The 26,440-nt window shown below is 29.5% G+C and overlaps 1 protein-coding gene across 3 annotated transcripts in view; it reads right to left on the bottom strand.

Annotated features, from left to right (window-relative positions):
* Nucleotides 1-4,248: 4,248 nt before the first annotated feature.
* LOC146999463 (uncharacterized) overlaps nucleotides 4,249-26,440 on the bottom strand; it is a 49,870-nt gene continuing 27,678 nt past the window's right edge. Inside the window, exons 3-4 of one of the 3 annotated variants that reach the window (XM_085825639.1) lie at nucleotides 10,294-10,563; nucleotides 4,249-4,599 (exon numbers count right to left, since the gene is read on the bottom strand). The gene's annotated coding sequence lies outside the window, so the exon portion shown is untranslated. Of the gene's footprint in view, nucleotides 10,564-19,111; nucleotides 23,858-26,440 lie in introns of those variants that run through there. The other 2 variants (XM_085825633.1, XM_085825646.1) reach the window with 2 other exon arrangements.

Raw genomic sequence — 26,440 nt, 5'->3', positions numbered from 1 at the left:
GATGATCTACTTAATCATATTTTACGAGTACTTGGATAATAGGCATGAGGGTTGGAAAAAAATCCACAACTTTCATGTTAAATTATTATGCTATGAATAACAAAACATAATTTTTAATTTTTATCCTTTCATTCAAAAGAATAGAATATTTCACAACATAGTAGAAAACATCTGCATAAATATCACACACACGTATATATATATATATACACACTGTATATATATATATATATATATTATATATATATATATATATATATTATATATATATATATATATATATATATACAGTGAGCCCTCCGAGATTGACCAGTATATTCAAGAACATGAAACAAACAAGTATTAATTTATAATTATAATATTATTCTCTAAGATGACAGCTCCTGAATCTGAACATAAAAAATACATTATGCAATTAATTAGCAAAATGCCTAATTTACCTATCAGAATAAATTATTTCATGTATCCAAAAAGTCAAGGAGTTATATTTCTAACCTTACTGAAACAACAGAACTTTATTAAAAAATGATAGAAAATAATATTTAATCCTTTCTAGATATTTCTGTGTTTTCTCAATATTATGCAATTTGTGACAGATAAGATAGTAATTATGATATAGCATTCTTTAAATAAGTCATTATATTAACTGTTTATTCTAATTTTTTTATTTTTCATAAGTGCAGCTCATAATGTATCACAAATCAAGGCTCAAGCAATGCTAGATTTTTTTTTTTAAATGGCCGAGTACTTTATTTAATAGTCATTAGCCTTGCACCACTCTACAAGGGCTGGAAATCGTAGCCATTTCATTATGGAAGCACATAATAGGTGGCCACCGTTGCCTCCTATAAAGGGACGGATGATTACAACCATGCCTTTTCCAGGATTCGAACCCAGGTCCATCACTACGCAGTTAGGGTTATTAACCACTATACCAGTTGGGCGGCTACAATGCTAAAATTAGTTTCTACTTTTGATACAAATACAATTGATCATGTTTATTTCTAAGTTAACAGTTTAGTGTATATATGTATATATTGAAGACTGATAAAAGAAAAGCATTTTTATAATGGCTTGCCAATGCCTCCACTTCAACTTTTCAGAACTTTCACCTCAATGGTTGACTTATTTTATTAAGTTTAAACCATTTTAGAAAAGCAAATATTAACAAAGGAACACAATAAAGTAGGATGACTTCAATGATTAAGTAAGCAGTAAATGCTTTTAAATTACTAAACATTTTAAAAAGTTTTAATAATTTTTTACTTTCTTCCTTTAAATCTTTCTTCTAAATTCACATTTTAAAACATTATTTGCTTACAGTACCGCAGAAATCATCCATTTTCAGCATTTATGAGCTGCACTTACAGGAAAGAAAAAAAATAGAAGAAACAGTTGAGGAATGTAATGATTATGTAAAGAGTACTATATTGAAACCACTACCATGGTTTCTTTTAAAGTTTTGTTTTATTACTGGATTATTTACTACTTAGTTTTTATTAATAAATCCATACATCACACTCCTGCTTCAGTATTTTCTTTAACTGAAATCAACAGTCTTGAAAGTAATTAAGTCATTATGGAAGTTGTTAAAATCTATTATTGATAGCCATCTTTTCCAAGATGACTACTGTCATAGAAGACCCAAAGTTTCTGGAACTAAAGAGGGTTGTCTTAGAGAAAGTCCATTTATTTCCAAAAAAATAAGGATTAATTTCTTTAACCTAAATTTTCTAAGAATCATATTAAAATGTGAGTATATGCATAGAAAAGAAAGTAACATTATAATTAAATACTATTCCACTGAACAATATCATTAAATAAAAATAGAATGATAACAATTTTTAATTAAACACATATTAAGGCCAGAATATATTTATTTACTAATAAACATATAAAAATCATATTAAATAACATTCAAAGAATGCACAGAACACTGAAATTATATAAGATTTATTCTGAATACATAAGGGTGATAAAACTTATACAGTTTAAATTACAGTTACTGAGACATTTACTTTTTACGCAGATGCCTGACATTTTATATTTGGGAGCAGGAATTACATATTTGTGAAGTAATAAAAAGTTATGATATATTATTTTTTGAAGCATTTACAACACAAAAAAATTGCATGTAATGGTGAATTACGAATAAGAAAGCTGAATTAACTAAAAATTACTTTCCAAATTGTATTAAACTGACGATACACATTATTTTCACTAAAATGACTAAACATTTAACAACCCTAATTTACACCCCATTAAAAATTATACTAAGTCCAAATTAACTAATTTAATACTAATCTCGTGGTATACAATGTGATTTTTGATGACATATTACATAATCATACAGACATTAGACAAAAAATTAGAAACATTCCTAACTTACCTTTACTTAACTTATTAAGTTACATTACATGTAGAAAATACACCATTAATACTTAATAAAAAAGATTCAAGATCATTTAAATAACTCGGATCAACTTTCGACCTTTCTAAGTAGAGTTAATTTCACAGTTCATTGAGATTTCAGTGTATCACAGTTTGGATTTTATCTTCCATTTAAGGTGGCCTAAGGGATTAAAATTTCATTATTTGGTATGCCAATTTACAAGTTCTAAGCTCTAATCGAGCTTTTCATATTAATCAATAATGGTTTCTGCTATGTGAACCATAAAACTATTATCTTAATAGACTGCAAATAATGCACAGAAGAATTCAAGTAATTGCCTAAAATTTCTATCAAAGTATACTAATCCATGATTTTGTTCACCTTCTTAATGGTTGCGAGTCCAATTTACAACTGAAACTAACGAAAACCATTATAGATACATCTTATTTCAGAATTATTTGAATATGCTCAAATGCCAATGATTTTTCAGATCTCCAGTTGAACATGCACCTTAGATCATTCAGTTAAAGGCACAGTTAATTATTGCTTTATAAAATAACCTTCTACTGTCAACAATCCATGGCTTGTGAATTTAGGTCCAAGTTAAAGTACTTTGAGCTTAGATTAACACTGTTTCTGTCCAGCAGTTTCATTCCAAACTACTACATAATCATGCACTGCTGGGTAAGAAATTAGTATACAGGCCCATTACTAACAGTCTGGAGAAATTTACAACTTCTTTTACAGACCCTTAAAAAAAATCAAGGAAGCAGTCATAACTCATTAAAATTATTTTTTCTTCATATTTTCAGTCATATGAGGGTAGATTAAAAAGTAAGTTGCATTTCCAAGTTCTGACCATTTATTAAATTGTCAATACAAAGCAACACGGCTATGACAGCGTACAATGCAAGTTCACTTTTCCACATAGTTCCCAAGACACTCTAAACAGTTCTCCGAACGGACAACCAACTTTTCGATTCTGGATGCATAGAAATCTCCTCCAGTGCTATGTAACTACACAGAGACAGCTGCTTTCACCTCCTCATCATTTTGGAATAGTTATCCACTGAAATGCTTTTTAAAGCTTACCAAAAACATGACGCCACACATCACAAGGCTTGCCAAACATACGATCTGCTGCAGTGACTCAAGTGGGAAGTACGAAAACATCCTCCATAAAGTCCCGATTTAGCACCATGTGACTTTCATGTTTTCGGTAAGTTTAAAAAGCATCTCTGTGGACAACAATTCCGAAATGATGAGGAGATGAAAGTAGCTGTCTCCGTGTGGTTACATAGCGCTGGAGAGAGATTTCTATGCATCCAGAATCGAAAAGTTGGTTGTCCATTTGGAGAAATGTTTAGAGTGTCTTGGAAGCTATGTGGAAAAGTGAACTTATATTGTATGCTGCCATAGCCGTATTGCTTTTGTATTGACAATTTAATAAATGGTCATAACTTGGAAGTGCAACTTACTTTTTGATCTGCCCTCGTATTTGTCCTAACCAGTCTTTGTAACATGCAAAACTTTGCTCTTGTTAGTATCAACAATTTCTATTCCCCTAATGCCATATTCTTTTCACAGGTCAAAAGTTATGACACACTTTTGCCAATCACTTAACATCATTTTTAATTTGTTGATAAATTTTTATCTTTAGCTATTTCTTTAGGCGAAAAAAATCACCTTTATTTTTTTATTATACAACATGGAAATATTTAAGCAAGGTTATAAATATAATCTCAAGTACATTTAACATGAATATTTATGCAGAATACAACAAATGTCAACAACTGTCTTTTTTTTTGTTTGGTATTGGTATGAACAAAAGTAATTATGAAAAATAAGAAAACACATAGCTAGTAAGATTTATTAGCAAGCAACATTATGTAATATAAGTTTACACAATGTTTTTAATGAAATGCTATAGCATTTTTAATTTTGAATGAAATCATACAAATATTGAGTATGTTGAGTATGTAAGTGTCGAAGCATACTACTCTTCACAGAAAATCTCTGATGACACACTGGGCAACAGTACGGACGTTCACCAGTATGCCTTCTTACATGATTGTGAAAATGAGTAGATACTCTAGTTGAATATTCACAGTAGTCACAATAATAAACACCAGCAGACCTTGTCCCATGAGGGATTCTTGAAAGAGGTATTCCATTTTTGTTATTCTTACTATTTGTTACAGCAAAATCTATAAAAGTAATGCAATTATCAGAACATATCAAATATAAAGAAAACAAATAAAAAACGAATCATGCTGGTGTACATGTGGGGCCATAAGACACTACAGCAAATAACTTAAAATAAACATAATTGTCGAGATAATACTTTTGCTAAAGCTATGTGTACTTAATTTCGGTGAAGTATTTTTTCTTCTTTTTTTCCTTTTCATATTTAATGGTGTCAAACAAATGCAATTTTATAAGAGAAGGAAAATTTAGAATTATTTAGCAATGAAACAAAGGATTAATTACTAGAAAATAAATAAACAAACCACATAACTCAAAAGATTAAGTGCAATACATTAAACTTTTAAAGCAAAAGAAAATCAAATAACATGGATCATATAACTAGTATTTGAAAACTTACTTTAAGATGAAATTAAATGAATTAATATTAAATTTCATATTAATAAATATGAATATTCAATTTCATATTAATAAAATAAGTATTGAAATGAATATCTACTAATATTATGTTAACTGATGCATAACACAGGAATTTAAGAAATTGTACTTTAAATATTTCATGAAAGCAAATTCTGCAGTGTAATATAACAGCTGTAATGGACCAAAATTAATCTACATGTATCTAACAAGAATATTATATAAAAGAAGAAGAAAACATCAACTAATTACAGATTGCAAGAAATTAATAAGAAATATTACTTATGCACAAATCACAAAATGTTTTGCAAATTTATAAAGTATCCGATTGATTGATAGAAAATTTCCAAAGCATATTTGTATTTTAGAAAGTACCACATTTCTAAAATACAAATATGCTTTGGAAATTTTCTCGATTTTATTAGATATGCAAGACAAAATCTGCATGTAAAAAATCAGTAAAATAAAATAAAATAAAATAAATAAATAAATAAATAAAAAATAAAATAAAATAAAATAAAAAAAAACATGCATAATTCAAATCAATAATAATAATAATAAAAAGCTGATTAAAGTCTTATTGTTTTGCAAAACCATCAAACACTATTCTACATTTTCCGACAAACATTCATTATAAGAAAATACTGGTTTGATTGCAAAAGGGAATTATTTTCTACTTAATAAGTCAGTTGATTATGATGAAATTTAAATTTAATATAATTCTGCTTTCATGGATTTCTAATTAAATATTATGCATACATTAGTACTTTCCATTTGAAACTAACCTTTATACCATTATGAATATTAGAAATAAGCACAAAACAATAAAAATCTGTAATAATGAAATTTGAAGTTTTAATTGGTTGTGGTGGTTCCTTTCACAAAATCAAATATTAATTTACTTTAAAAATTACACATTATATGATATGAATATTTAAATAACAGATTCTTGTATTAACTTTTTATTAAATACAAATGTTAGCATCAGGAAAAATGATCATGAAAGGACAATCAAATGCACAAATTCTTGCCTACATACAATTTTACCTTTTTCCAGAACATAAATATTTGTTACAATGAGCCACTTGCCAAGATTTTGAAAATAAAAATTTAAATAAGCAAACTCTGTCTAGATGAATACTTCACCAAGGTAATTACTGCTAAACGTAACCAGTATTTTTGAAAATGCAAATTAGCAACGATATTGAACAGCATCTCTTTAAGACAATCATATCCATAAAAGATTAAAATCATCTTGAACTGTGAGTGGTCATTTTCAAACTAGAATAACTACGTACTTTCCGATTATCCGCACCTACCACTGAAATGTAGTGAGCTCATTGCCACCTTTGGAGAACATTAATGTACTTGCTGGTGACTAATTTTTTGCCAAGGTTATTGCAAAAGGCAACATTCATTTTCAAAATGATGACATGCAGAAATTCCATATAAGAGTTATTCAATCAATAAACTTTAAAAAGCATGAAACATCAGCAATAAAGCATTTACCCTTTTCAAATCCCCCCCCTTTTTGGACTATCCTGATGTACACAGCAATCAAATTCCCCTCTTTTGTTGGACTATCCAGATGTACACAGCAACCTGTTTTCACTTAAAAAACAAAATCAGAGAATTGCACGAACTCAGTCTTGTACAACTTCTGCTTTTCGTACTGGTCAAAATGAACATATATTATATGCATGCCTGACTTGCCCATAAATATTTTTTGGAGACATCATGGGTTACCATGTAAGTATTTTGGTGACATACTGCTTTTTTCCTGAATATTTTTTCGTGACTTTTGGGGGTAGAGAGCTGCAGATAATTAGAAAGTACCCAAAGGTGCATTAAAATAAATTTTAACAGAAAACCTTTAAAATTTTAAATAATTAAATGTAAGCTTCAAATTTTAGGCAATTTCTGCATTATGATAAGATTTTAATCCATAATTTTTTAACATTTAAATTAAAATTCATTACTTAAGAATACATTTTATAGCCTAAACCTCTTTAAAGTTATGACTGTTTCCATTTTATCATTTAAAAGAACTGTGATATTACTATAAAAACTTAAATCTCTTGAGTGAGTATGATTCAAGTACTTACCACAATTTTTTAATTAAACTATATTTTTACAAGAATTCATACTAAAAAAATAAATAGAACAAATACTAAAATCAAATCAAAATGTGTTAATGAATCATGCTATTATATAGTAATTTTCTTAACTGCAAATAATAAATGATTTCCGAATGCTGTGATGGAAATCTACATTTCTTAAAGAGATACAAGTTATGCTTGTATGAAATTAATTTTTATATATCTCAAAGTAGGGTTTAAAAAATATATCAATGAAGCAACTGCAACCTTTTTTAAAGAAGCAAACAGATTTGATAGTAGCGTATTCGGAAACTAAGTACCGTTTCATTCTAGCGCCGTTGCAGCGCTGTGGTAGGCGTCCTGCGCATGCGCACTAGTCTTTCTTGTTCACTGACTTTCAATTGTCGCCATTTTGGTTATTCTATGTTGTGTTTTCAGTTTGCTATGCACATTTAAAATGTTTAAGACAGTTAGTTCTCCCGCTGATTGTGAGATTCGTGCCGTGATTAAATTTTTGAACGCGAGGAATGTTAAACCGGCCGAAATTTATCGTCAAGTGACAGAAGTTTACGGTGAATACGCGATAAGTGATGGAATGGTGAGAAAGTGGGTAAGAATGTTTAATGCAGGTCAAACATATGTCCACGCCGAGGTTCGGAGTGGTTGGCCTTCTGTTGTCACCGATGATTTGGTAAGGAAAGTTGATGAAGCAATTCATGAGAACAGACGCTTCACAATGAAAACTCTTTCAGAGGCATTTCCACAAATTTCATGTACTGTTTTGTTCAAAATTGTGTCTGACCGCTTGAATTATCGCAAACTGTGTTCCCGATGGGTTCCAAAAATGCTCACTGATGTTCACAAAACAAAGCAACTTGATAGTGCGCTGACATTTCTCACGCGGTACAGTGATGAGGAAGAAAACTTTTTAAACCAAATTGTGACAGGTGATGAAACTTGGGTGTGTCATTTCACACCAGATTCGAAACAACAATCGATGGAGTGGAGACACACTCATTCTCTGAAAAAACAAAAGTTCAAAGTGACAATGTCATCACAAAAAATCATGTGCACTGTCTTCTGGGATAGGAAAGACGTTTTGCTTACTGAATTTCTTCCCAGAGGTGAAACCATTAATGCAGCACGATATTGTGAGATTTTAAACTAACAAAACAAACGAAGAGGAATGCTCAGTAAAGGAATTGTGTTGCTCCATGACAATGCTCGGCCCCATACTGCTGGTGTCACTCAATCGTTAATTCGACAGTTTCATTGGGAGCAGTTCGATCACCCGCCGTACAACCCGGACTTGGCGCCGTCCGACTATCACTTGTTCCTGCACATGAAGCGCGAACTTGGTGGCAAGAGCTTTGGATCTGACGATGACACGAAAAATGCTGTCGAGTTGTGGTTATCGAAACTGGCGGGAAGTTTCTTTGACGATGGTATACAAAAACTGGTCACCCGCTATGATACAAATCTCACGAAAATCTGAATATGTGACAGTGTTGCACAAAATCATAAAAATTTTTTCAGTAAATTAAAAAAAGAAAAGCATATTAAGGTTGGATTTTTTGGGCTATGGCAAAGAACACAAAGACTATCATAATAAGAGGGATATCTTCGTGGAGAACTTACTAAGGGAATATAGCTCATACACAAGTTACACATGGGAAAAATCGATAAAAACTTCCAGGCAGTCAGCTCGTTTGCTCGGATTTGAACCACGGCCTAGCTATCAAAGCTTAGGCTACAGTTTATAATGGGATTAGCCTATATATTCATGAACAACAAGCTGATAATTTTCATATCTGAAATCACAAGCTGATAATTTTCAGACTGAAGAACAGATTTACTGAAGTTCGAGGGTCGGCTTAACACAAATTTAAAATTATCTAGAAATAATTAGATTACAGAAATGATGTTATAAATCAAACACTGGAAAAATATATTTTGTACTTTATTTAATCCTAATGTACATTAATATAATTTCACAACATCAGTATCTGGTTCAGACTCTCTAGCAATTTTTGAAGATCTCCATCTGTTATAAGAAAGCTCAGGTGAATGATATCCTCCATTTCATATACATATTTTATGTTTTAATTACATTCTAATTCTGAAAATTAATTACTAAACTTATTTAAAAAAGGATTCTTTTTGGTTCAGGTGGAAATCTTGAGGCAATTGCTTTAAGAACACATTCAAATCAATTATGCCTTTTAGAATTTTTCAGCAGACTACATTTTTGTGCATAGTTTTTATCATCACTGGCTAATCACACAAGGGCATATTTTAAAACTGAGTTTAACTTCCCTAAAAATGTATGATTTGTCTATAAAAAAACTGTTGGGACTTATGATACAGCAAAAGGAATGCATAAAAAATGCTCCTTTTTAAAATCTGAATAACTGCACGTACACAGTTGTCAGAATATTCTGAAATTCTGGCGACTTCTACTATGGTGGTTGCACTAATTATTAAGTACTAGAGAAAATCTTGGTGCCAAAAAATATCCTTTCATTATACAAATTTCTCACATTTATTTTTGAATGGATGCTAAAGTTTAATTGGCATGTACCTTCAGCACAAATGACAGGCCATTAAATTTGGCTTTACACAAATTTTAAATTTTGGCTGAAATTTGACAGTAAAATCTCACCTCTTGGCTTACACGTAGATCGGCTTATATTCAGAAACATACAGTCAGTAAAATATATTATATTTGTGTACACCCATAATTACCAAAAAATGCACCTTAAAATTAAGTTTTACTTTGAAGTTAAACAAATTAATTCCTTATGCTATTAGCTTAAATACTAGTCCTTTTCATGTACAGAACTTAACACTGTATCTTTATTTCACAGACATTTACAGAATATGTACTTTAATAGAATAGTCATAAATATAAACATTTGAAAAGTATTAGCTTTGTTAAACAAAAAATATGGCTATGCAAAATCCTGATACAAAATAATATATCTTAATTATTTACCAAAACTTATTTTAAAACTACATATTTAAAAGCATTTATTTCAAAGTTAAAGAAATATTTAAATTTTTAAACATTTTAGTGCAGTTCATTTTTCAAAACGGTAGGAACTTTTCAACAACACATTTGGCAAGCAAGCATATCGGAACAGGGTTTTATGCAACATAAAAGCATAATCATGATAATACCAAATATCATTCATCAAATATCATTTTGTAGTGATCCACCATGGAGAAAAACACAATGCCTCTGCATGTTACTTTTTGTGGAAAATCCTTTACTGCAAATAGGACAGATATATGGCCGAGCACCTGTATGAGTGACACCATGTTCAGCAAAGTGACCACTGTTATTAGTTTTATATGAACAGAGCTCACAAGAAAAACGATACGAAGAAGTGATAGGAATGCTAACAGAATCCATGTACATTAATGCCAATGGTCTTCTTCCTTTTCTCCCTGGAATTTAAACATTTCCATATGTAATTTAAATATTTTCATCTTTACACACATATGCATATTAATATCCATTTTTGAACTTTATTCATTTTAGGAAGCAAACAAAATAATGTACAAGCAAAAATATAATTGACATAGGCTACAAACAAAGGAAAATATTTATATATAATTATTGTTAATGAAAAAAACTGCATGCTGAGATTTTTAGATGGAATATAACTTCACAAAATTTTTATACAATAATAAAATAACAGTCAAGAGCTTAGCATTTTATGTTTAGTTATATAGTTAACATTAACAAAATTCTCATACAAATAATTAAAACAACAATTAGGAACTTAACATGTTTAGTTCATATATATGTATGTATGCACATGAACATATCATACACGAATGAACAAACACAAATGAAATCATACAAATATGAACATATGTATATAAGATACATGTTTGTGTGCCTAGGATTACGAAATAGTAAATAACTTATAAATGCTTACTTATGGATAGCTTTTCAATGTATACCTATTAATGACAAGAGAAAAATTCAAATGAAATGCCACACAACTCAGTTATATGCTGATAAATCTGCATAATCTGCAAAATGAATTTGTAGTAAATGCATTCTGTCTTTCAAATTTAAAGTATTTAAATACTTTACTTCTTATAGGTTATTTCACTCAACTAATACAAAAATATTTATTGTAACATAAAAATGTAAGTATAAAATGCTTTATTTGCACTAAATATTTCCATAATTATTTTCTCACTGAATCATATTTTCTTTTGACAAATCCTACATCATTATACAAGGAAAAAGATATGGATATATTAACTAATCTATTAGAGTGCCATTAGAATTTTGAAATGCTATATCATAATTTTCATGTACAGATTATTCAGTTTAATGAAAGTTGGTGTTGATGTAGACAATTTAATACACGGAAATTATTCCTTATCATTGCATTTAGTTACATAGACAAAAAAAAAAAAAAAAAAAAAAAAAAAAAAAAAAAAGGCAAAATTTCACAAATAATTTGTAAACCTGACATAATATTCAAAACTAAAACAAAATTGATGATCACAACAAAAGCTGAGATGTATAATGCCAAAACAGGCTTGTGTTATGAACAGATAATTAACTTGTTTATATTTCTACATGACTTGTTATATTTAAGACTTGTTTACATGCAAATGAGATTTATGCAAATGAATAAGCAATTTACATGTTTACTATGACATTCCTTTTAAGAATTAATACATACTTTTATTTTGGCATGAATGTGGCCAAGTAATTTAGAATGCTAATTATTACTAACAATTAAATACCGATAAGGTATATTAATGCACAGAATATTAAATACATGGTTTATAAATGAAGTTTGCATCTTATCCCAAATCACGCATAACATTAGTTTTCCTAAATTTTTTCAAATTGCCTAATCTCTCTCTTTCACTTAATAGTTACTAATTTCTAGTATTTATAAATAATTTTTCATAATTATCTTATTTATATTCAAATTCAGTAATGACAGACTTTAGCTGCAAAAAGTTGTTTTTTTACTTGAAAAAAGTACTGTTAGATTTATTTATTACATGCTTATGCAACAAATTAATTTACTTTTAACTTAAGTACAAGTTTCTTTCGGTTGGATTAATTCATGAAAATCGTATGTTAATCCAAACACATAATATAATATATCCAAATACTAATTAATTTTTAAAAATAATAAAACTCTGATTTTTAAATAAACTTTAAATAAACTGGTTTATTTAAAAAACTCTGATTTTTTTAAATGTTTGGTTTTAAATAAACTCTGATTTTTTTTTTTTTTTTTACTTAGAATTGAAAGAAGTGCAAACTGATACACTACCAAAAAACATTAAATACTTTGGAAGCACTTCCGCAGAGGATCCGTTAAATGTAAACATCGCCAAAATTGGCGATAACAGTTCAAAGTTGGTAACCCGACGAATTCGGTGGTCGTAGGTAGCAACATGATTCTTCAAACGCTTAGACAACGAATCTCTTCTCGTACGTTCTGTGCGTGCTCCGTTTTGCCGCTGGCTGGTGGTGCATCACTACCGGATGAGCAGGTGAAATTACGGTGGAGCATGGAGGTGGGAAGTAAGAAGGAGTCGCCCTAAACAAGTTTCTCCGTACCCTGCTCTGAAGCACCGGCGATCCCTACGTGGTGACCAAAACATTGGGTCATTTACCATTGAGTTCTATGGGATTTGACGCGTTCGGGTGTAAATATTTTGTAATTACGTCGCAAATATACATATAAATGTATATATTTTCTTTTTCTACAACACTTCAGAGTCCTAAGTATGTGAAAACAACATATTTTTAAACAACATTTCATTCTGAACGGAATTAAATGCTATACTTTTCACAGGACAGTTTTCTCAGAATGGTTTAATTTGAATGAAATATTTTCACAAGTTTTCGTTAATTACATTAGAAAAAAAAAAAATTAAGGTAGTTCGATTTTATTCGGTTAAGGTACAAAAATTAAGATCAAAGTTTATTGTATTATTAATATTAAAATTATGCATTATTTCTTTTCTATTTATAGAGCTTCTTCCTAAAATACTTTCTTAAATATGACATGATTTTTTGGCTTCTTTTAAATCGAAAAATGTAAGTCAATTTATAATTAATGCTCTATTCGGTTCATTTTAAATTAGAGAATTATTAGGAAAATAGTATTTGACTTTCTCTGAACATTTCTGAAAGGGAATAAAATAAGTTTTTTTTTTTTTTTTTTTTTTTTTAAGTATTATTTAAAATTTGTAACTGAGTTATTATAAAATGTAAAGGGAATAATTCTTTTAATTATACTTATCAGATTTTTTTTCTTTTTACCCTTCATTTCAACAATACATATTCCAAAACTCTTTATTACGTTCTTAAGTGCGCATCTCATAGCATTTGCTTTACAATACCTTTTAACAGATTGCTTTCCAATACGAACAATTCTTGCTTAAATAGTTTTATAACTTATTTGTCAACAGGATTTCAATTTATGTTTACAATTCAATATTAAGGTTATTACATATTTAGATAACATTTATAATCATTATAAATTAGATACATTTAATCATTAGATTTCTTCACAGTACTATCACAGTTGTTTATAAGTGAATAAATTCTTCATTTCAAATACATTTATAAATAATTTAATGAATATTTAAGTATTTTGTCAAAGGCAGATACATGCTTTTTGCAAGCACATGCATAAATACCCATACATATTTCCTATTTATCATTTCCGGCATGTGCAAATCTTTAATTTCTGTGCATTCACTATATTTTTCGTGTAAAGTAATTTACATTAATTTAGCATACACCCGAAAGTTTTACATAAAAATATATATATGAATATAATTTGAATGAAAATTATAAGTATTATTTTTAATACCCACTCAAAGGTCAGTTTTTCTTCAAAATTCCCCCACGATGGCATCTCTCTCTTTAGGCAGATAGCCCTTGCATGCGTTACTCTATTTAATAAAAACTTAATCTGACCTATGTGCCTAATTACAAATATTTTAACATACATAATTTTATATTTACATTTAGCCATCAAGTTTCGAACTTTTCAAATCTTCTAGAAAATAAATTTTGGCAGATCTCTTTTAGCAGTTTTCTTAAAATCTATATTTTTGTAGTGCAACAGCTTAGAATTTTATAAAACAAATTCATAATCAAAATCGCTGTTGTTAGTTATCGAAAAATAAGCAAGATGTGATTTTTGCGTAAATGTTTCTAAACTATACAAATTGCTATTATCCATCCCACTATGAATTTTTCTTTCGTGCGAAAGTGTCCCTTTTTCGATTTCTATGGAACTGTCGTGTGTCAAAATACTATCAGAATTTTGTCAAGCGAGCTTCTGAATGTAAACCAAAAACACCCCATCTGGTGACCCAAGCTTCAAAGCAGTGCTTCACTTCTAGCGCGGAATGGCCCCTCCTCCCTTTCCTACCTCCATGCGGTGGAGGGGGGGGGCTTTTTGATAATTGTTAACACGCCTGTTTAGAGTAGTATGACTGTGTTCTTAATAATTAAAAGACTAAACACTCAGAACCATATGGTACCCGAGTCCTAAAACATGATTAACGTGGCCCGCAATAATATAAGGTTTAAATAATTAACTAAAGTTTTTATTTTTATCTAAAATAATAATTACATCACTTTTCATGCTTAAAAATTTGACATATTTTTATAATGTATCTTAGCAATTACCTTTCAGAAGATGCTAGGTGTTTATATATGATAGATGATTAGAATGAAATAAAGAAGTAATAATGAATAAAAAAAGTATTATTGGTTCTCTGAGATGAGATTAAAAAAAAAAAAAATTTAAGATTTTTTATTGGTCATCAAAGTTAGTAAACCACTGCTTTGAGTAATTAATCAAAGTTTGACTTTTGAAAGATAACAAAATGTATAATGTTCTTATAGTTTTATTTACAATGTTACTCTAAAGGATTTGAATATTATTGAAGATTCTTGGCAATGCCCAGTTTATTGTGAAAAAGGCAATTGTTTCAAAATAAAATATTTTAAGCTATCAGCAAGTAAATTAAAAAAATAACTTTGAAAATTGCTTGCATAAAATGGATATTTGAAATGTATTATTCTGTAATGAATCTATTATATGTACAGTAGCACTTAACATATGAAACACAATTTTGGGAATATTGACAAGCAAAGCACTTAATAAAAAAGACACTTTTAAATGTACTAAAATATTAGTATCTGTATGAACAACAGAGAATATATGTAATGAATAATACCATGACCAAACACCTATATAAACAAAACAAAATTAAGTATTCTCATCCTCGACACTTGAAAAAGTAATCCTGCTGTGCAACATTTAGTGAATTTCTGATTGCATGATATTGCAAGCATTTTTTAAGATTTTTCCTACTAGTGGTTAAGACCATTGAATATTGGTAGTTTGATCTGTGTTCATATCATGGTTAAAGGGCTGGCTGCATGGTTGATTTTTCTAGTTTTCCTCATGTGTAATGCAAATACAAGCCAGTTTCCCTTAGAATGTTCATAAAGGCATCCTTCTTCAGGTCAACAGCCGGTATGCTTTGCCATATTCGAATAACCTAAACTTTCCTTCAGATTATACATTGAAAGGTTATATCTGTAGTAAGCAGGACAATGATCATTCAGCTTCTATCCGTGTGGAAGGAGTATATTTAAAACATGTCAGAACCATGGGATTCATAACAAAATCGACCATTAATCTTGAACATTTTATCAAGTGTGCCGTTTTTCTTAAGTTATGGGTTTCACTAACAAGATATTCATGTCAAAAAAGCGGAACTGATTTAACATTGTTTCCTTGAAATAAAATTTTGCTCGAAAAACAAGAAAAGGAAATAAATTTTCCACGTAGCACTAGTGGTTGCTATGAAACAAAATCACTTTTATATTTAAATTAAAGATATATACTTAACTTTAGCTAAACTTATCCTACATTATTTTATGAAAAATCTAGTCTTTATTCGCAGTCCTCTATAAATTTTTTAAAAACTTTTTGAGCTAGAAAAAATATTGTATAATATAAAAGTATGTGATATGTTACGTACATGTCAAAATGCAGTTTCGCTGAGAAAAATATTCATCATTGAAAGATTGTATCTGGAACTTATTTTAATGGTATATTCTGTAATATTTACTACTTTTTGTTCAAGTTCACAAGCAGTTCAGCAATACAGTTGCTGGATACTGGTAGTTTGACCCTAGTTTGAATCTTCAGTACTCAGTATCTTGGGCCATCACACTGTCATGGCCCCTAAAGCTATTACTGCTTGGCATAATATAAGCAAAGCATTTACGACTCATTTATGATACAACATTCTGAGAAGTGCTTCATCTGCCTTTCTCATACACCTGAATGCATCATTCAGAAGAAAATGATGTTGCTGCGTTTAATTTCATCAGGCCTCATGAAAGGTCTAGAATGCTGCAAGTGCTGGTTTTTTCCCACATCTGTTATAAGGAGAAATAATTTCAGCGATATCCTGGAACTAGAATTATTCTAGTTTACATATGAATTTGTCAACAGCATATGCTATTTCCTAAAAATCAGTGAAAATATTGCTTTTTTCATTCTCATTTTGGATATTCTAAAATGCAGTAATGTATACAGCATTGATTTACGTCCATTTTAAGGTAAATTTGCTGATAATTTCTTATAAGTTTCCAAACATCTTTTTAGAGATGGACTTTCTTCTTTCCAAAGTGAAATGTGTGTCAATACAATTTATTTCAAATGACTATGGCATGACATCTAGTCTTCACTTTGGCATTCATGTTTGTTTCATTATTTTACGGAGACATTGCTATTTATTTTTAAGTGTTTTTAATGTGTTATTGAAAATATTTGTAATATAGGCATTTACAAAACTTTGCATTGACCAGAGATATAAAGTTAGTCTTCAGTTAAAAGACTTGTTTAGAATTGTGTTAAGTTGAACAATTACTTTGTTTATGTAAGTTGAATAGGAGACTGTTGTTTTATGATTTTTTTTGTAATGTTGGATAGTTTCCACAGGCTTTGTGAATTTTCTTCATTTGATTATCTCTATGTAGTTGAATAGAAAAATATTTTGAAATTATCAAGATAAATAAGTTATGTATTTTGGAGATTAATTTTGATAACCAGCATCATGTTCTTAGCATATGCTAAGAATATCGTCGAAAGAAAAGAGTCAACCAACGTGTGCAGATCTGTGATAAATTTTACAACTTTTTGCTACGAACATGGATACGAGCCAGTTTCCCTTAAAAAGACCTATACGGAGCATCCCTCCCTTTCCGTGGAGTGCCTAAGGGCGGAGCACGTAATAAGAAAAAAAAATAACAATTAATAACAAAAAAATTAAGTAATCATATAATAAATATATGCAATATCACACTTACATGATAATTTATACGAAACTATTCCTACATGATTTTTCAATGAAATTTTTTTCTTATTCATTGATCACTCAGCATAGCTCTCCAATAACAATAACCGAAATCAGGTTAGAGTTTGAGGGTTAATTAAGCAATATTTTATTTTTAAATAAAAGTTTTTTTTTAAAAAACTTTTATTTAAAATACACCAGTTTAAAATTGCTGGTGGCATTTATCCATTTGGTTTGGTGTGTTTTAATTATGTCAAAGCATGCAAAAATATCTGCGTAAGAGAAGGTGTGCCTTTGAGGAGAACTTTATAAGGGATTTTTGGCTTTGCATTCATGTAACATATTGAAGCACCGTGAAAACACCCATGCAATTAGCTGTCTTTTTTTAGATTAGGACCTAAATCAAACTACCAGAATTCAGTGACAGAACATCAGTTGGAAAGTAATGAATCATAGTATGCTTGTTAGAGTTACATGCAAGAACGTTAAATTCTGCCCTTACTGTTCCTGAGGTTAGCATGATTGTTAATAAAAATAGTGGATATGTTAGTTTTTATTTTATGACACATGCACATATAAACACACACTTATTTATGCATGCATAAGTAAGTCAGAGCAGAATATAATTTATTCCTATACAAACTTTATTTTTTACCTAGTCAAACAGTTGCAATAGTTTATATTTCAATGAAAACATTGTTTATTTCATTTATGTGATGATAATTTATTTTCGCTCATACTTTGGAAAGCATTTTGAAATTATGTAATGAAGGTACAAGTAGTAAAAGTGCCTTTTTGTTTTTCTTGTGTTTTGACAATTTCCCAAGAAACTGCACTGTTAAAAACAGGAATATTTTCTAATTTTATATTCTTAAAGCATATTTAAAGAAAGATATGAATTTCACTAAGTTATTTTTCAACAAATTGATAACTTTGCCATGAAAGACTCATTATTTGCTGTGATCTGCAAATATGATCTGGTTCTGTTTTAAATGGAGAAGACATGTATGTATCACCAAAATAGCTAATTAACAGTCAATTACATATATATAATATCATATTTAACCTTTTGATATTTTTTTCTGCGGCTAACACAAATTTAGATGCGTTTAATATGTTTTTTAATTTATATTTAATTTATATGCTTTAAACATCACGGATCACCCGTTTAATTATCTTGCAATATGTTTGTTTAATATATATAATAATATAACTTAATTTCTATGCTTTAAATATCATGTTTAAACTTTTGATAATTTTTTTCTGCGGCTAACTCAAATTTAGATGCGTTTTATATGTTTCTTTAATTTGTATTACGGTTAACCTTTTTAAATATCTTGTAACATAACTGTACACCGCTAAACTCATGGCCGATTAGCCGTTGACGAGCTTGGCGAGTAAATACGCTTCGCCGCCAACGGATCCTGGAAACCATAGATGAAGAAAAAAAAAAAAAAAAAAAATTGCCATATTTAATAAAGAAAAATTTTCACATACACTACCACATTAGATTGGAGAGACAAAGTTCAGCACCTAAGGCAACACTCATTACTATTTCATAAACTTCTCTGAAGATACATGTTATTCAAATACAGTGATACAAAAATCAGCTTTTTAAAATTATGCCCTTTTGTTTCTTCCTGCAAATGCTATATACTTGTCGTTTATGAACACACTCATTTTAGACATAAAAAATTATCTTCAATAGCAAAAATTTACATCTAATAAGTCTCTCAAAGGTGATGACAATTTGTAAATACTTTTATTATTAGAAACTCAATATAGCAGAGAGTGGTTACTTGCATGCATGAGAATAAATAATACACAACATACCTGTTGGGAGTTTGGAACACAAGTGAAGTTTTATTCAAGGTTCTTTAATATACTAGTGAAGTTTTATTGGAGTGCACAGTTATAGAAGAATAAAAAACAGTGGCACCATCTATGGGCCAAGAAACATATTTAAAGCTAACCTTTTTTACATTTATTATTAATTTATAACTACTTTGATATATTTAATTCAGATAATGAAAAGCAAAAAGAAATACATTTTATTCTTGCCCTAACTGGTCTTTGCTTAAACTATGCAAGGTCATATATAAATATTTTAAAAAACAAAAATTTGGAAATGCTCTACTCGAGGAAAAAATGCTTATAGGAAAAAATGAAGGAGGTTTATAACTATCTTTATGCATTTTTCTAAAATATTTAGCTTAAAATCATAATGACAGTTATCTTCAGAAATAAATGAAATTGGGACACCAAAAATCAATGAATCATTCTCTGGAACTGTAAAGGGCCGTTCAGAATGGGGTTTATCTGGGCTAATGGAGACATCTGGCATAGTGGACCCATCTCCAAAACCAGTTTTCCCCATAGAATAGCGAATTGAAAAATCTGATTTGCAGGCACAGCGGAGCTAGTCATCATATGGAACTGACTCTGTTAGCTGAGATAAACCTCAGTATGAACGGCCCTTAACAGTACATTACCTTTTGTTCCAACAACAATTAATACATTTCTTCATGATAATCTGATATTTTACAACAGTAGCAAGACCATTAATAAAAATATTTAATGTTTGAGTGGTGACTTCACTGCTATTCATAAATATCAGTATTGCACTTATTTATAGTCTTCAAATGCCTTTACACAAACGAAAAAAAGGCAAGAGCATAGTTTTGGATATTAGCATAGTTGGGGTAGGCAGTGAGAGGAGTGTAATCCCCTAATAAATGTGCATGACTATAATTGCATATGATAAACTTTACATCACTTGAATTTGTACTATTTACAGTCTGATCCTAACACTGTGGGGCAATTTTGTGTTAAGCACATTCATTTCTGATGAAAACCACAATATCTACAATGTATTTACCAATTTTAGCTAAAAAATGAATTCTGCAGTTTGTAAACTTCATTTATTTACATAAAATGGAAATCAATATTAAAGTTGTTTGTGACTACTTTTCAAATAATAGTAGAACTTCTAATTATCCTGATAAAAAATGTAATCTGCAAAATTGCAAATTAAAACATATATTAAAAACAAGAAATCTTTATGTTCACTTCATATCCTACATAACTACTTAATTTGGATACCAGCAAATATTATGTTTAAGTAAAAAGGTACAAATTTTATTTTTTCAATCAAAACAAAATTGCTCACTGGCGGCCGAGAGGTAAAATCACTGAACACTGTTAATTCTGATCTGGGTTAGATTCCAGGTGAATGGGTTGGCAGCATGGGCATTTCTGGATTTTCTCATGTGTAACGAGTTTACGAGCCCGTTTCCCTTAGAAAGCTCTTTATGAAGACATCTCTCCCCTTAGGCAGATAGCCCTAGTGTGCTTTGCCATAACACTAAACAAATAAAAATCTTGGAACTTAACTTTTAAATAATGAAAATTCCAATTGCATGCCTTCACTCATATGCAGATTTATTTTCATTAAGTACTTTTTTTTTAGAGATTTTCAACAGTTTAAAAGATCTACAGGTGAATCATCTAATCACAAACATTAAAAATGGCTGTATATGTAATGACAGAGCAAAAGATATGTAGATACCCAACAACTTTCATAAATGCACACAAATATATTAATAAAATGTCTGATGTTAGAAACAGGCATAAAATCTATAAATATTAGATAAGATAATATTCATTCAGGAATTTATCAATAATATATTTTGCAAATAGATATTTTTAAATCAAGTATTGATAAATACAGTACAATACCTCCCCTTTTTTATGATTTTTCAAAACAGATTGTTTTGAAATACCAGTAGTACACCATTTTTAAAACTTCATGTCCAAATTAAGCATTTGGTTACAATTCAATTTAGTCAAGAAAAAAAATAGAACGTGCACAGTAAGCGAGATGTGTAATTTTTATACATTCAAATTTTAATTATGTACAATGAACTTTACTGGAAGATTTATTCAAAAAACTTAGATATGCACTGAAACCCATAACTCTAATATTTATTAAAATACCTCCACCAAACTCCAAAATAAAGCATAAAAACATCACTACATCTAATATAGTCACAAATGTTTAAAATGCTTTAATACAGAGTTGTAAATGGGCCATAATGTATTTACTGAAAGTTTTTGCCATTTTTTTTCTGGAAGGAATTTTCTTAAGGACACTCAAACCTTTACAGGTATCTTGTTGCAAGATTTTCTCAAGATGTACCATATACAATGATCTACTTGTTTGTGTAAGAAGATGTGGAGTATATCCCTCATATCAATCAATGGGCATTTTTAGCTCTATGCTAAGTCTTGCTGAAAGGCACATTAGTTGTTTGCAAAATTCTTACGTGACCAAGGAAGCAAAACATCATCAAAACATGATTTTGATCTGTTGGTTCTGCTGCTTAATTTTTACCCTATGAACAACAAAAATAAAAGCAAGACATTGTTTTTATTAGGAATTGGGGCTGTTGGCATTATTCTATAGTGCTGAAAAGACTGCAAGCATCTACTGACCAAACTATAGCTATTGTTTTGTGAACTTTTTTAATAATGAACTTCTCTTTAGTAAAAAAAAAAAATTTCTGCCATCAATCACTTGTGGCTTAAGTGGTAGCAATCACTTTTAAAGTTTTGCATGTTTTTATATATTAACTTTTGAACTTTTTTTCACTTTGTAAAGTTCAAGTTCTTTTGGTAAAGTTGGTAAAGTTGTGGGGTCAAAGGCAAATGTCTTAAAGGCCTCTGTGAGTGTAACCTCGCCTCAGAAAAGCGCCGTGAGATGGTGGACGGTACTACGAGAGATATAGACATGGCTGTAGTGTGTTGAATCGTAGACAATGATACCACTGGGGCGTTTCGGGCCTGGCGAACAATCATCCTATCTTGCCTCGCATTTGTGCTCCTTGGCCCTCCAGAGCCTTCATTTCATCGGCAACTTCATTGTAGCAACCATTGCTGCAAACAAATTTGTACAGCAGTGTCTGTACGCTGCAGGTGCTGACCTATTGCTCGGTATGACCACCCAGCTTCACGCAACCCTACAATGTGACCACGTTCGAAGTTGTTTAGTTGTCTGTAAGGTGTTCAGTATCGTCATAATGGTATCTTTAGGTGCTTCTTTACGGAATTACAATGGCAGCAACAAAAAAAGATGAATTTTCCGTCTCTGTTACTGGTTTTATGCTTTGCAAATTGCGCACTAGAAATGTGCGCTATGATCACAATTTCTGTTCATTTGCCTTGAAACCTGGATCATTTGCATGTTCAATCAAGATATTTTTTCATACCAAATTTCGTCACAATCACAAAAATCCTTCTTGGTGATTCAATTTTTTTTTGCAAAAGAGTGTGTTTTCAAAGGTGACTTGTCAGCCACATTATCCTCAATATTGTTCAAGAGTTAACTCTATTTTCACGCATTTTTCAAAATTTTAACACTTAACCATTCACTTTCTTCAAAATTATATGAAGAGAAATTTTTTATTAAAAATGATCATTATGCTAATCATTCAGATGTCAGCATTAATATAAAATAAAAACAACTGTTTCTAAACAATTTTTTTTTTCTTTTCGTAAAAAAATAGCCAGTTTTACAATAAGGAAATCCTTTTCAAAATTTGGAGATCAATAGACAAATTTAAAAGAATATTTTTATTCATTTTGCAGCAAAATCCACTGAATTAAATCAAAAATTTATATAATTATTTAGTGAATTACATTTTTTATCATATAACAATAACTTTTTATTTAATACAGTCATTAGAATAAAAGCAATTCAAATGAATTTATATTAATTAAAATATGCATTAAATATTCAAATTTCAATTATAAAAGTAGCACTGAATTTGTATTTATGAAATTTATTGCTTCTAAAATAACACAAACATTTACATCTAAAATAATTATTTCCTTAAATGAATGACAGCAACAAAATAGCCATATTGAAAATTCTAGTAATAAGGAGTACCTATAAACTATAAATAAATAATTAAAGAATTATCTTTTAATCACAAAAAATTAAGCAACAACTTCATGATTTTTATACCGTAAACAGGTCACACAATCGATTTCAAGTATGTCATACAAAGTATCTTAAAAGATACAATTTTGAAAAATTAAATAAATCTAGTCACAGAGTGAAAACGTTTTTGATGAAAAGTTAAACTACTTTTTTGCGTAAAACCTTTTTTACAAATATCACACTGAAATGGACGATCTCCAGTATGTTTTACATGGTGGTTTTTCAAATGGGTAAAATTAAAAGTACCATAAGGGCAAATACTGCAATAATATTTGTTACGACGAAAATTATGCAGTTCTCCATCTACTTGCTGATGCAGAATGAACTTCTTCATTACATATGGCAGCATAACTATTAAAAATTAAAAGTAGTGAACTTCAATAAATTCTGCTTTAAAAATGATTATTTTGCAAATATGAATAAAAAAAAACGGTTGATCTTTACATTATGGTAACTTGGCGTTTTTTTGGCGAAAATTTGGCGACGAACTCTCCTACAGCAAACCTCTATTTTTTTTTCCCGCCGCCATTTTGTCTTCACGAAGTAAAGACATGTTTCTTTTCTTTTTATCTACTGAACACTTCTTCCAACAATCTACTAGCCGAATTACACTTATGCTAGAAATTTTATCTAACAAAACTGCTTAATCATGACAAATATTCACTGCAAAATTGGGAAAAAGTGCACAATACCATACTCCTTACGCGTTTTTCAAAATAACACATACACATAAACCATGTACACGCCGACTTATTTTTACTTAAAAAAAAATCCCAGAATTGCACAAAAACGGCATTGCGCACACTCTTCACTATATCCATGTACACTGGATACATGTACATAAACATGTACATGTACATATACATTTTTTCTAATTTATGTACATATACATGTACATAAATTAGAAAAATTTCACGAAAATACATGACAATTTTCTCAATCTTTAAACCCGGTAAAAAGAACATATATGAAATTACCTGATCGCGAAAAAGTATTTACCCTTTCCAAATATGAAAATTTCCACATATAAAATAAATAAAATATCCAAAAACGTTTACCTCTAAATCATCTATTACATTATACACGTCACCAACGAATTCATACCGCAAGCATTACAAATACTTAGTATCAAATATTTAAATTATTTCCATGCACGTTTACTTCAACTTAAACGTGTACCAAATTCCTACAAACATAAAATTCACAAAATAACTATCATTTAATTAAAATATCACTAAACCATGTACACGCCGCCTTATTTTTACTTAAAAAAACATCCCAGAATTGCACAAAAATGGCATTGCGCACACTCTTCACTATATCCATGTACACTGCTTTTTTCTCATATATTAGAAAAAATTCACGAAAATACATGACAATTTTCTCAATCTTTAAACCCGGTAAAAAGAACATATATGAAATTACCTGATCGCGAAAAAGTAATGAACATTTCCACATATAAAATAAATATCCAAAAACTTTTACCTCTAAATCATCTATTACATTATACACGCCACCAACGAATTCATACCGCAACCATTACAAATACTTAGTGTCAGATATTTAAATTATTTCCATGCACGTTTACTTCAACTAAAATGTATACCAAATTCTTACAAACATAAAATTCACAAAATAACTATCATTTAATTAAAATATAATTAAATTCAAAAACACTACTTGAAATATAAATGAGCACATACATTAAATTAATACATACATAAATACCCATTTCGAATTCACTTTAGTTAGGGCCATGGGATCCAAAAATTCACGAACACTGTTTCACACAAGACAGAATAAAGCCAAATACAAAATTTCCAGATTTTTTCCCGATTTCTCCCCTTTTCCGATTAAAGAACCGTAAATCGTCCATTAATATCACATGACATATCCCATGATCTCTCATTTCCCTCACACAAAATAATGCGTAATCAGAACTGAGTACTGCTCACATTATTACCAAAGTGCCAGGTAGTAACCTCTATCGCCTCCAAAATGTCGCCAAACTACCAGTTACCATATTGTAAAGATCAACCAAAAAAACAGTTGAAAATCAATAAGCTAAAATTTTTATAACATTTTGATCAGACCAATTTTCATAATATAAAAAATACATAAATATTTATATATAAAAAGCAAAATCTAATTTAAATTTAAGTTTGCTACTATACAACATTATTTTTAAGCAAACAGAAGCCTCATATTTTTTAATGGTTCCACGAATGGTATGCAAAAATAAGTTTTGTTTTAGTAGACATTTTTTAATTCAATTTATGCTCTTCTACTTCTTGATGAGAAAAATACAACAAATCATTATTTCACATTAGAATGTATAGAAATACAAATTACTAATACTAAATCATAAATGTCTAATAAAACTCAAGAGCTGCAACTAAAGCCCTCAAAATATATTATTTTTACATACTGAATTGATTAACATTTACGTTCGTTTTTAGTATATAGCATACAATACATAGTAGTTTTTAGTATATAGCACATGACACCTAATTATAAAACTTTGTTCATTATAAAAGATAAAATGTTGTTTTGTTACATTCACAGAGAATGACTTCAGGTTATGACTGGAAACATTAATTTATTGATATTTAAAATCATCTCTTAACTTCTGCCTTCTTTTAAATACATAAACACACATACATATATATATATAGACAAGAAGTAAGAAATTTAGAACCTATTTTACACAAAGACCCAAAAAAGTCAAATTCAGTACCAATTAATTTCAAAATATCCTAGAAATTTACAAAATAAGAATCAAAGAAATGTGAAATTAAAACCTAAAAATTATAAAAACCTGAAAATATTTACCAAAACCAGAGAAATATATAAAGAGAAACTCAATTAAATCTGAGCTAACGTTATCAAGAGTTAAGATACATCAGTCTCAATTAAATTCTTCCTTCCACTAAA

This window comes from Stegodyphus dumicola, chromosome 1, assembly GCF_044657685.1.
Source record: "Stegodyphus dumicola isolate Sdum_Otavi_A_Nest chromosome 1, ASM4465768v1".
NCBI lineage: Eukaryota > Metazoa > Arthropoda > Arachnida > Araneae > Eresidae > Stegodyphus > Stegodyphus dumicola.
This window is presented reverse-complemented; position numbering and strand designations above follow the sequence as displayed.